Raw genomic sequence first — 9,076 nt, 5'->3', positions numbered from 1 at the left:
CCAATTGCGGAAAAGGTCGATATCTTGTTGATGGATGGCTATTGTGATCAAAATGTCCAACGGGCGTGTGCTATGTATGCTGCTCGGTATCGTGGACGACATCATCCAAGTGTCCGGACCGTTCGCCGGATAGTTACGTTATTGAAGGAAACAGGAAGCATTCAGCCACATGTGAAACGTATACCACGACCTGCAACAAATGATGCGCAAGTAGGTGTTTTAGCTGCTGTCGCTCATAATCCGCACATCAGTTGCAGACAAATTCCTCGAGAATCGGGAATCTCAAAAACGTCGGTGTTGAGAATGCTACATCAACATCGATTGCACACGTACCATATTTCTATGCACCTGGAATTGCATGGCGACGACTTTGAACGTCGTTTACAGTTCTGCCACTGGGCACAAGTGAAATTACGGTACGATGACAGCTTTTTTGCACGCTTTCCATTTAACAACGAAGCGTCATTCACCAACAGCGGTAACGTAAATCGGTATAGTATGCACTACTGGGCAACGGAAAATCCACGATGGCTGCGACAAGTGGAACATCAGCGACCATGGGGGGTTAATATATTGTGCGGCATTATGGGAGGAAGGATAATTGGCCCCCATTGTATCGATGAAAATCTAAATGGTGCAATGTATGCTAATTTCCTACGTAATGTGATTGAAGCGGTATTGAATAGCATATTTCATGACAGGTGGATTGGTCGTCGAAGCACCATACCACAGCCCGCACGTTCACCGGATCTGACGTCCCCGAATTTCATTCTGTGGGGAATGTTGAAGGATATTTCCCATCGTGTTCACCGACAACGCCTGATAACACGTGTCAGCGCATTGTCAATTTGCGAACATTACGGAAGGCGAACTACTCGCTGTTGAGATGAATGTCGTTACACGTATTGCCAAATGCATTGAGGTTGACGGACATCATTTTGAGCATTTATTGCATCAATGTGGTACTTACGGGTAATCACGCTGTAGCAGCATGCGTTCTCAGTAATGATAAGTTCACAAAGGTATGTATCACATTGGAACAACCGAAATAAAATGTTCAAAGGCACCTACGTTCTGTATTTTGATTTAAAAAACCTACCTGTTACCAACTGTTCGTCTAAAATTGTGAGCCATATGATTGTGACTATTACAGCGCCATCTATCACAAAGCGAAAAAAGTGATCCAACTAAAACATTTCTTTTCGTACTACACGAATATGTAACAAAAACTGGGGGTTCCTATTTTAAAAAACGCAGTTGATATCTGTAGTGTTGGCAAAAGTGCCAACATCGTGTTACTAGAGGACACCGAAATGCACGCGTTTTAGCTCACGCAGGCTGGCATAAGGAGGGAAGAACTATACTGACGTGAAGTCTGGAACATGACAAGGAATTAGAATTCAGAAAGTGGACGTAAGTAGTTTGATACTTTAATCCATTAATAATGAACGTCGCTCTTGACGGTACGTGATTCACAATATCAATATCAATAGTAACTGAATATGGCGCCTTGCTAGGTCGTAGCAAATGACGTAGCTGAAGGCAATGCTACACTGTCGTCTCTGCAAATGAGAGCGTATGTAGACAGTGAACCATCGCTAGCGAAGTCTTCTGTGCAACTGGGCGAGTGCTAGGGAGTCTAGACTAGACCTGCCGTGTGGCGGCGCTCGGTCTGCAATCACTGATAGTGGCGACACGCGAGTCCGATGTATACTAACGGACCGCGGCCGATTTAAAGGCTACCACCTATCAAGTGTGGTGTTTGGCGGTGACACCACAATATCCGGTTGACCTATGGCAGTGCCATCTAGCGGGCCAACCATAGCGTTGGTTTCCCCCTACAAGCTAGACAAGTTTCGTTCTGTGCAGTTTTTTCGTTAGACGCTTATTTCGCGAGATATTTGGCCGGGTCACGATCAATGTCTACATCTGCATCTACATTGATACTCCGCAAGCCACCTGACGGTGTGTGGCAGAGGGTACCTTGAGTACTACCGGTTCTCTTTTCTATTCCAGTCTCGTATTGTTCGTGGAAAGAGATTGTCGGTATGCCTCTGTGTGGGATCTAATCTCTTATTTTATCCTCATGGTCTCTTCGCGAGATATACGTAGGAGGGAGCAATATACTGCTTTGACTTCTCGGGGAAGGTATGTTCTCGAAACTTCAACAAAAGCCCGTACCGAGCTACTCAGCGTCTTCCACTGGAGCTTGTTCATCTCCGTAACGCTTTCGCGATTACTAAATGATCCTTTAACGTAGAGCGCTGCTCTCCGTTCGATCTTCTCTCTCTTCTATCAACCCTATCTGGTACGGATTCCACACTGCTGAGCAGTATTCAAGCAGTGGGCGAACAAGCGTACTGTAACCTACTTTTCTTTTCAGATTGCATTTCCTTAGGATTCGTCCAATGAATCTCAGTCAGGCATCTGCTTTACCGGCGATCAACTTTATATGGTCATTCCATTTTAAATCACTCCTAATGCCGACTTCCAGATAATTTATGGAATTAACTGCTTCCAGTTGCTGACCTATTTTGTAGATAAATGATAAGGGCTCTATCTTTCTATGTTTTCGCAGCATATTACACTTGTCTACATTGAGATTCAATTGCCATTCCCTGCACCATGTGTCAATTCGCTGCAGATCCTCCTGCATTTCAGTACAATTTTCAATTGTTACAACCTCTCGATACACCTACAGCATCACCCGCAAAAATCCTCAGTGAGCTTCCCATGTTATCCATAAGGTCATTTATGTATATTGTGAATAGCAACGGTCATACGACACTCCCCTGCAGCACACCTTGATTCACTCTTACAAAGTAAGACTTCTCTCCACTGAGAAACACATGCTGCCTTCTGTTTTCTAGGAACTCTTGAATCCAATCCCACAATTGGTCTGATAGTCCATATGCTCTTACTATATTCATTAAACGACTGTGGGGAACTGTATCGAACGCCTTGTGGAAGTCAACTAACACGGCATCTACCTGGGTGCCCTTGTCTACGGCCCTCTGAGTCGTGGACGAATAGCGCGAGCTGGGTTTCACACGATCGTCTTTTTCGAAACCTATGCTGATTCCTGCAGAGTAGATTTCTAGTCCCCAGGAAAGTCATTATACTCTAACATAACACGTGTTCCAAAATTCTGCAACTGATCGACGTTGATAGTTCTGCAAGTCTGTTCAATGTCCCTCCTTGAAAACGGGGATGACCTGTGCCCTTTTCCAATTCTTTGGAACGCTACGCTCTTCCAGAGACCTACGGTACACCGGTGCAAGAAGGGCGAAGTTCCTTCGCGTACTCTGTGTAAAATCGAACTGGTATCCCATCAGGTCCAGCGGCCTTTCCTCTTTTGAGGAATTTTAATTGTTTCTCTATCCCTCTGTCGTCTATTTCGATATCTATCATTTTTTAATCTGTGCGACAATCTAGAGAAGGAAAAATAGTGCAGTCTTCGTCTGTGAAACAGCTTTGGAAAAAGACTTAATATTTTGGCCTTTAGTCTGTCATCCTCTGTTTCAGTACCATTTTGGTCACAGTGGACATTTTGTTTTGATCCACCTACCAGTTTTGACGTAAGACCAGAATTTAGTAAGATTTTCTGCGAAGTCAGTACATAGAACTTTACTTTCAAATTCATTTAACGCCTATCGCATAGCCCTGCTCACACTACATTTCGCTTCGCGTAATTTTTATTAACCTGCAACGCTTTATGTTTGCTGTGAAGTTCCCTTTGCTTCCGCAGCAGTTTTCTAACTCGGTTGTTGTACCACGGTGGCTCTTTTCCATTTCTTACGATCTTGCTTGGCACATACTCATGTAACGCATATTGTACTATAGTTTTGAACTTTGTCCACTGATCCTCAACACTATCTGTACTTGAGACAAAACTTGTGTTGAGCCGTCAGGTACTCTGTAATCTGCTTTTTTTCACTTTTGCTAAACAGAAAAATCTTCCTACCTTTATTAATATTTCTATTTACAGCTGCAATCATCGATGCAGTAATCGCTTTATGATCGCTGATTCCCTGTTGTGCGTTAACTGTTTCAAATAGTTCGGGTCTGTTGGTTACCAGAAGGTCTAATTTGTCATCGCCACGAGTCAGTTCTCTGTTGAACTGCTCAAGGTAGTTTTCAGATAATGCACTTAAAAAAATATCACTGGATTCTTTGTCCCTGCCACCCGTTATAAACGTTTGAGCCTCCCAGTCTGTACCTGGCAAATTAAAATCTCCACCATGAACTATGACATAGGCAGGAAATCTACTCTAAATATTTTCCAAATTTTCCGTCAGGTGCTCAGCCACAACAGCTGCTGAGCCAGGGGGGCCTATAGAGACATCAAATTACCATGTTTGAGTCTGCTTTAACCGTGACCTTCACCCAAATTTTTTCACATTTCGGGTCTCCGTCAATTTCCTTCGATACTATTGCACTTTTTCTCGCTATTAACTGGCCGCCTCCTCCACTGTCCAGCTTGTCTCTGCGGTATAAATTCCTATCTGCGTTTAGAATTTCCTTACTGTTTACATCTGGTTTCAGCCAACTGTCTGTCCCTAGTAGTATGTGGACATTGTGGCCGTTTATTAATGAGAGCAGTTCTGGTACCTTTTTTACACGCTCCTGCAGTTTACTATTAACACAATATTGTTATTTCCTGTTGCGTTTTGCCTACTGTTACCTTGTCACGTCTCAGGAGGCGTCTTGTCGGGCCTAGGAAGGGAATTCTCTAACCTAAAAAACCCACATGTGCACTCCACACGAACTCCGCTACCCTTGTAGCCGCTTCCTGTGTGTAATGCACGACTGACCTTTCCAGGAGGACCCTACATTTATCCACCCGATAACGGAGGTCGAGAAATTTGCACCCCAGATATCCGCAGAATCGTCTGAGCCTCTGGTTTAAGCCTTCCACTCGGCTCCAAACCAGAGGAACGCGATCGGTTCTGGGAACGATACTACAAATAGCTCTGATTCCACCCCGCGGGGAGGCTTTCCGCCTTCACCAATTCCGCCAACCGCCTGTACGAACTGAGGATGACCTCTGAACCCAAACGGCAGGAGTCATTGGCGCCGACATGAGCAACAATTTGCAGTCGGGTGCACCCAGTGCTCTCTATCGCCGCCGGGAGGACCTCCTCCACATCTCGGATGAGACCCCCCGGCAAGCAGACAGTGAGCACTGTCCTTCCGACCTTTCCGCTATTTCCCTAAGGGGCTCCATCACCCGCCTAATGGAGCTCCCAACCACTAATAAACCCCTCCCTCCGGGTGCTTGCTCGGACCTTGCTGAGGGAGTGGCCACATGTCGACTCACAGGCAGAGCTGGCGATGCCACACGGATAGCCTCCACATTGACCATCCTCGTGAGATGCTAATTCCTCTGAACCCGTCACTCCCCATGGGGAGAGGGTGGCCCAACATCGTCCGGTACCCGTCAAGATGTCTCGACAGCAGGGACCGTGGGTGAAACATGTACCACCTGGGGTGTACCATGCGACGCACCAGACTCCCCACTGCCGCTACACTCAGGCAGCAGCCTGAAGACGGCTGATCGCGGCCATCAAAACGTTCAGCTGTTCGCTAACAATGGTCAGCTCCTCCTGCGTCCATACACAGCAGTCACATTCTATCCATCCTAAGAAATCAATTTACTATAGAGAGTTAATCAACTTAACTGGACTGCTAATTCACTAAAGGCGGCTGATAGCTGACTAAACTGCGGTTACTAGACACTTCTTGTTAAAAACAATGAAAATAAGCGCTACCTGTCTCTGGACTATTGTAAACAAACACTAGCACTACTGACACTACAGCCGACTAAAGGGACTCCCTTACTATTCAAAACAACCACGAAATTTATGGAATATTACTACAACTCTAAAAGCTTTGTAAAAGTAAAAAAAACAGCAGAAGTCATAAGTATGAAAAATACAGTTTATGCTTAAATTAACGTAGCTCGCTGCAAAGCAAGATGTGAAGCAGACGACAGGTACGATGCCACTGACGATACTGCCATTATGGCTGACTAGAGGGACTCTCTCCGATTGTATTCGAAACACGAAAGCTATGGAACAATATTACTAGTGCTCGAAAGTTAAAGCTTTCTAAAAGCAAAAAAACACGAGAGAACATGTCACAAGTATGAAAAATACAGTTTATACTTAAATTAACGTAGCTCGCTGCAAAGCAAGATGTGAAGCAGACGACAGTTACGATGCCACTGACGATACTGCCATTATGGCTGACTGGGGGGACTCTCTCCGATTGTAATCAAAACACGAAATCTATGGAACAATATTACTAGTGCTCGAAAGTTAAAGCTTTCTAAAAGCAAAAAAACACGAGAGAACATGTCACAAGTATGAAAAATACAGTTTATACTTAAATTAACGTAGCTCGCTGCAAAGCAAGATGTGAAGCAGACGACAGTTACGATGCCACTGACGATACTGCCATTATGGCTGACTGGGGGGACTCTCTCCGATTGTAATCAAAACACGAAATCTATGGAACAATATTACTAGTGCTCGAAAGTTAAAGCTTTCTAAAAGCAAAAAACACGAGAGAACATGTCACAAGTATGAAAAATACAGTTTATACTTCAATTAACGTGGCTCGCTGCAAAGCAAGATGTGAAGCAGACGACAGTTACGATGCCACTGACGATACTGCCATTATGGCTGACTGGGGGGGCCTCTCTCCGATTGTATTCGAAACACGAAATCTATGGAACAATATTACTAGTGCTCGAAAGTTAAAGCTTTCTAAAAGCAAAAAAACACGAGAGAACATGTCACAAGTATGAAAAATACAGTTTATACTTAAATTAACGTAGCTCGCTGCAAAGCAAGATGTGAAGCAGACGACAGTTACGATGCCACTGACGATACTGCCATTATGGCTGACTGGGGGGGACTCTCTCCGATTGTAATCAAAACACGAAATCTATGGAACAATATTACTAGTGCTCGAAAGTTAAAGCTTTCTAAAAGCAAAAAAACACGAGAGAACATGTCACAAGTATGAAAAATACAGTTTATACTTAAATTGACGTAGCTCGCTGCAAAGCAAGATGTGAAGCAGACGACAGTTACGATGGCACTGACTATACTGCCATTATGGCTGACTAGAGGGACTCTCTCCGATTGTATTCAAAACAGAAAGCAATGGAACAATATTGCTAGTGCTCGAAAGTTAAAGCTTTCTAAAAGCAAAGAAACACGGCAGAACATGTCACAAGTATGAAAAATACAGTTTATGCTTAAATTAACGTAGTCCGCTGCAAAGCAAGATGTGAAGCAGACGACAGTTACGATGCCACTGACGATACTGCCATTATGGCTGACTAAAGGGACTCTCTCCGATTGTAATCAAAACACGAAATCTATGGTACAATATTTCCAGTGCTCTAAAGTTAAAGCATTCTAAAAACAAAAAAACACGAGAGAACATGTCACAAGTATGAAAAATACACTTTATACTTAAATTAACGTAGCTCGCTGCAAAGCAAGATGTGAAGCAGACGACAGTTACGATGCCACTGACTATACTGCCATTATGGCTGACTAAAGGGACTCTCTCCGATTGTAATCAAAACACGAAATCTATGGAACAATATTACTAGTGCTCGAAAGTTAAAGCTTTCTAAAAGCAAAAAAACACGAGAGAACATGTCACAAGTATGAAAAATACACTTTATACTTTAACGTAGCTCGCTGCAAAGCAAGATGTGAAGAAGACGACAGTTACGATGGCACTGACGATACTGCCATTATGGCTGACTGGGGGGACTCTCCGATTGTAATCAAAACACGAAATCTATGGTACAATATTTCCAGTGCTCTAAAGTTAAAGCATTCTAAAAGCAAAAAAACACGAGAGAACATGTCACAAGTATGAAAAATACAGTTTATGCTTAAATTAACGTAGCTCGCTGCAAAGCAAGATGTGAAACAGACGACAGTTACGATGGCACTGACGATACTGCCATTATGGCTGACTAAAGGGACTCTCTCCGATTGTAATCAAAACACGAAATCTATGGAACAATATTTCCAGTGCTCTAAAGTTAAAGCATTCTAAAAGCAAAAAAACACGAGAGAACATGTCACAAGTATGAAAAATACAGTTTATGCTTAAATTAACGTAGCTCGCTGCAAAGCAAGATGTGAAACAGACGACAGTTACGATGGCACTGACGATACTGCCATTATGGCTGACTGGGGGGACTCTCCGATTGTAATCAAAACACGAAATCTATGGTACAATATTTCCAGTGCTCTAAAGTTAAAGCATTCTAAAAGCAAAAAAACACGAGAGAACATGTCACAAGTATGAAAAATACAGTTTATGCTTAAATTAACGTAGCTCGCTGCAAAGCAAGATGTGAAACAGACGACAGTTACGATGGCACTGACGATACTGCCATTATGGCTGACTGGGGGGACTCTCCGATTGTAATCAAAACACGAAATCTATGGTACAATATTTCCAGTGCTCTAAAGTTAAAGCATTCTAAAAGCAAAAAAACACGAGAGAACATGTCACAAGTATGAAAAATACAGTTTATGCTTAAATTAACGTAGCTCGCTGCAAAGCAAGATGTGAAACAGACGACAGTTACGATGGCACTGACGATACTGCCATTATGGCTGACTAAAGGGACTCTCTCCGATTGTAATCAAAACACGAAATCTATGGAACAATATTACAAGTACTCGTAAGTTAAAGCTTTCTAAAAGCAAAAAAACACGAGAGAACATGTCACAAGTATGAAAAATACACTTTATACTTTAACGTAGCTCGCTGCAAAGCAAGATGTGAAGAAGACGACAGTTACGATGGCACTGACGATACTGCCATTATGGCTGACTGGGGGGACTCTCCGATTGTAATCAAAACACGAAATCTATGGTACAATATTTCCAGTGCTCTAAAGTTAAAGCATTCTAAAAGCAAAAAAACACGAGAGAACATGTCACAAGTATGAAAAATACAGTTTATGCTTAAATTAACGTAGCTCGCTGCAAAGCAAGATGTGAAACAGACGACAGTTACGATGGCACTGACG

Source organism: Schistocerca cancellata, unplaced genomic scaffold (genome assembly GCF_023864275.1).
Source record: "Schistocerca cancellata isolate TAMUIC-IGC-003103 unplaced genomic scaffold, iqSchCanc2.1 HiC_scaffold_1152, whole genome shotgun sequence".
Taxonomy (NCBI): domain Eukaryota; kingdom Metazoa; phylum Arthropoda; class Insecta; order Orthoptera; family Acrididae; genus Schistocerca; species Schistocerca cancellata.
Note: the sequence above shows the minus strand (reverse complement) of the source record.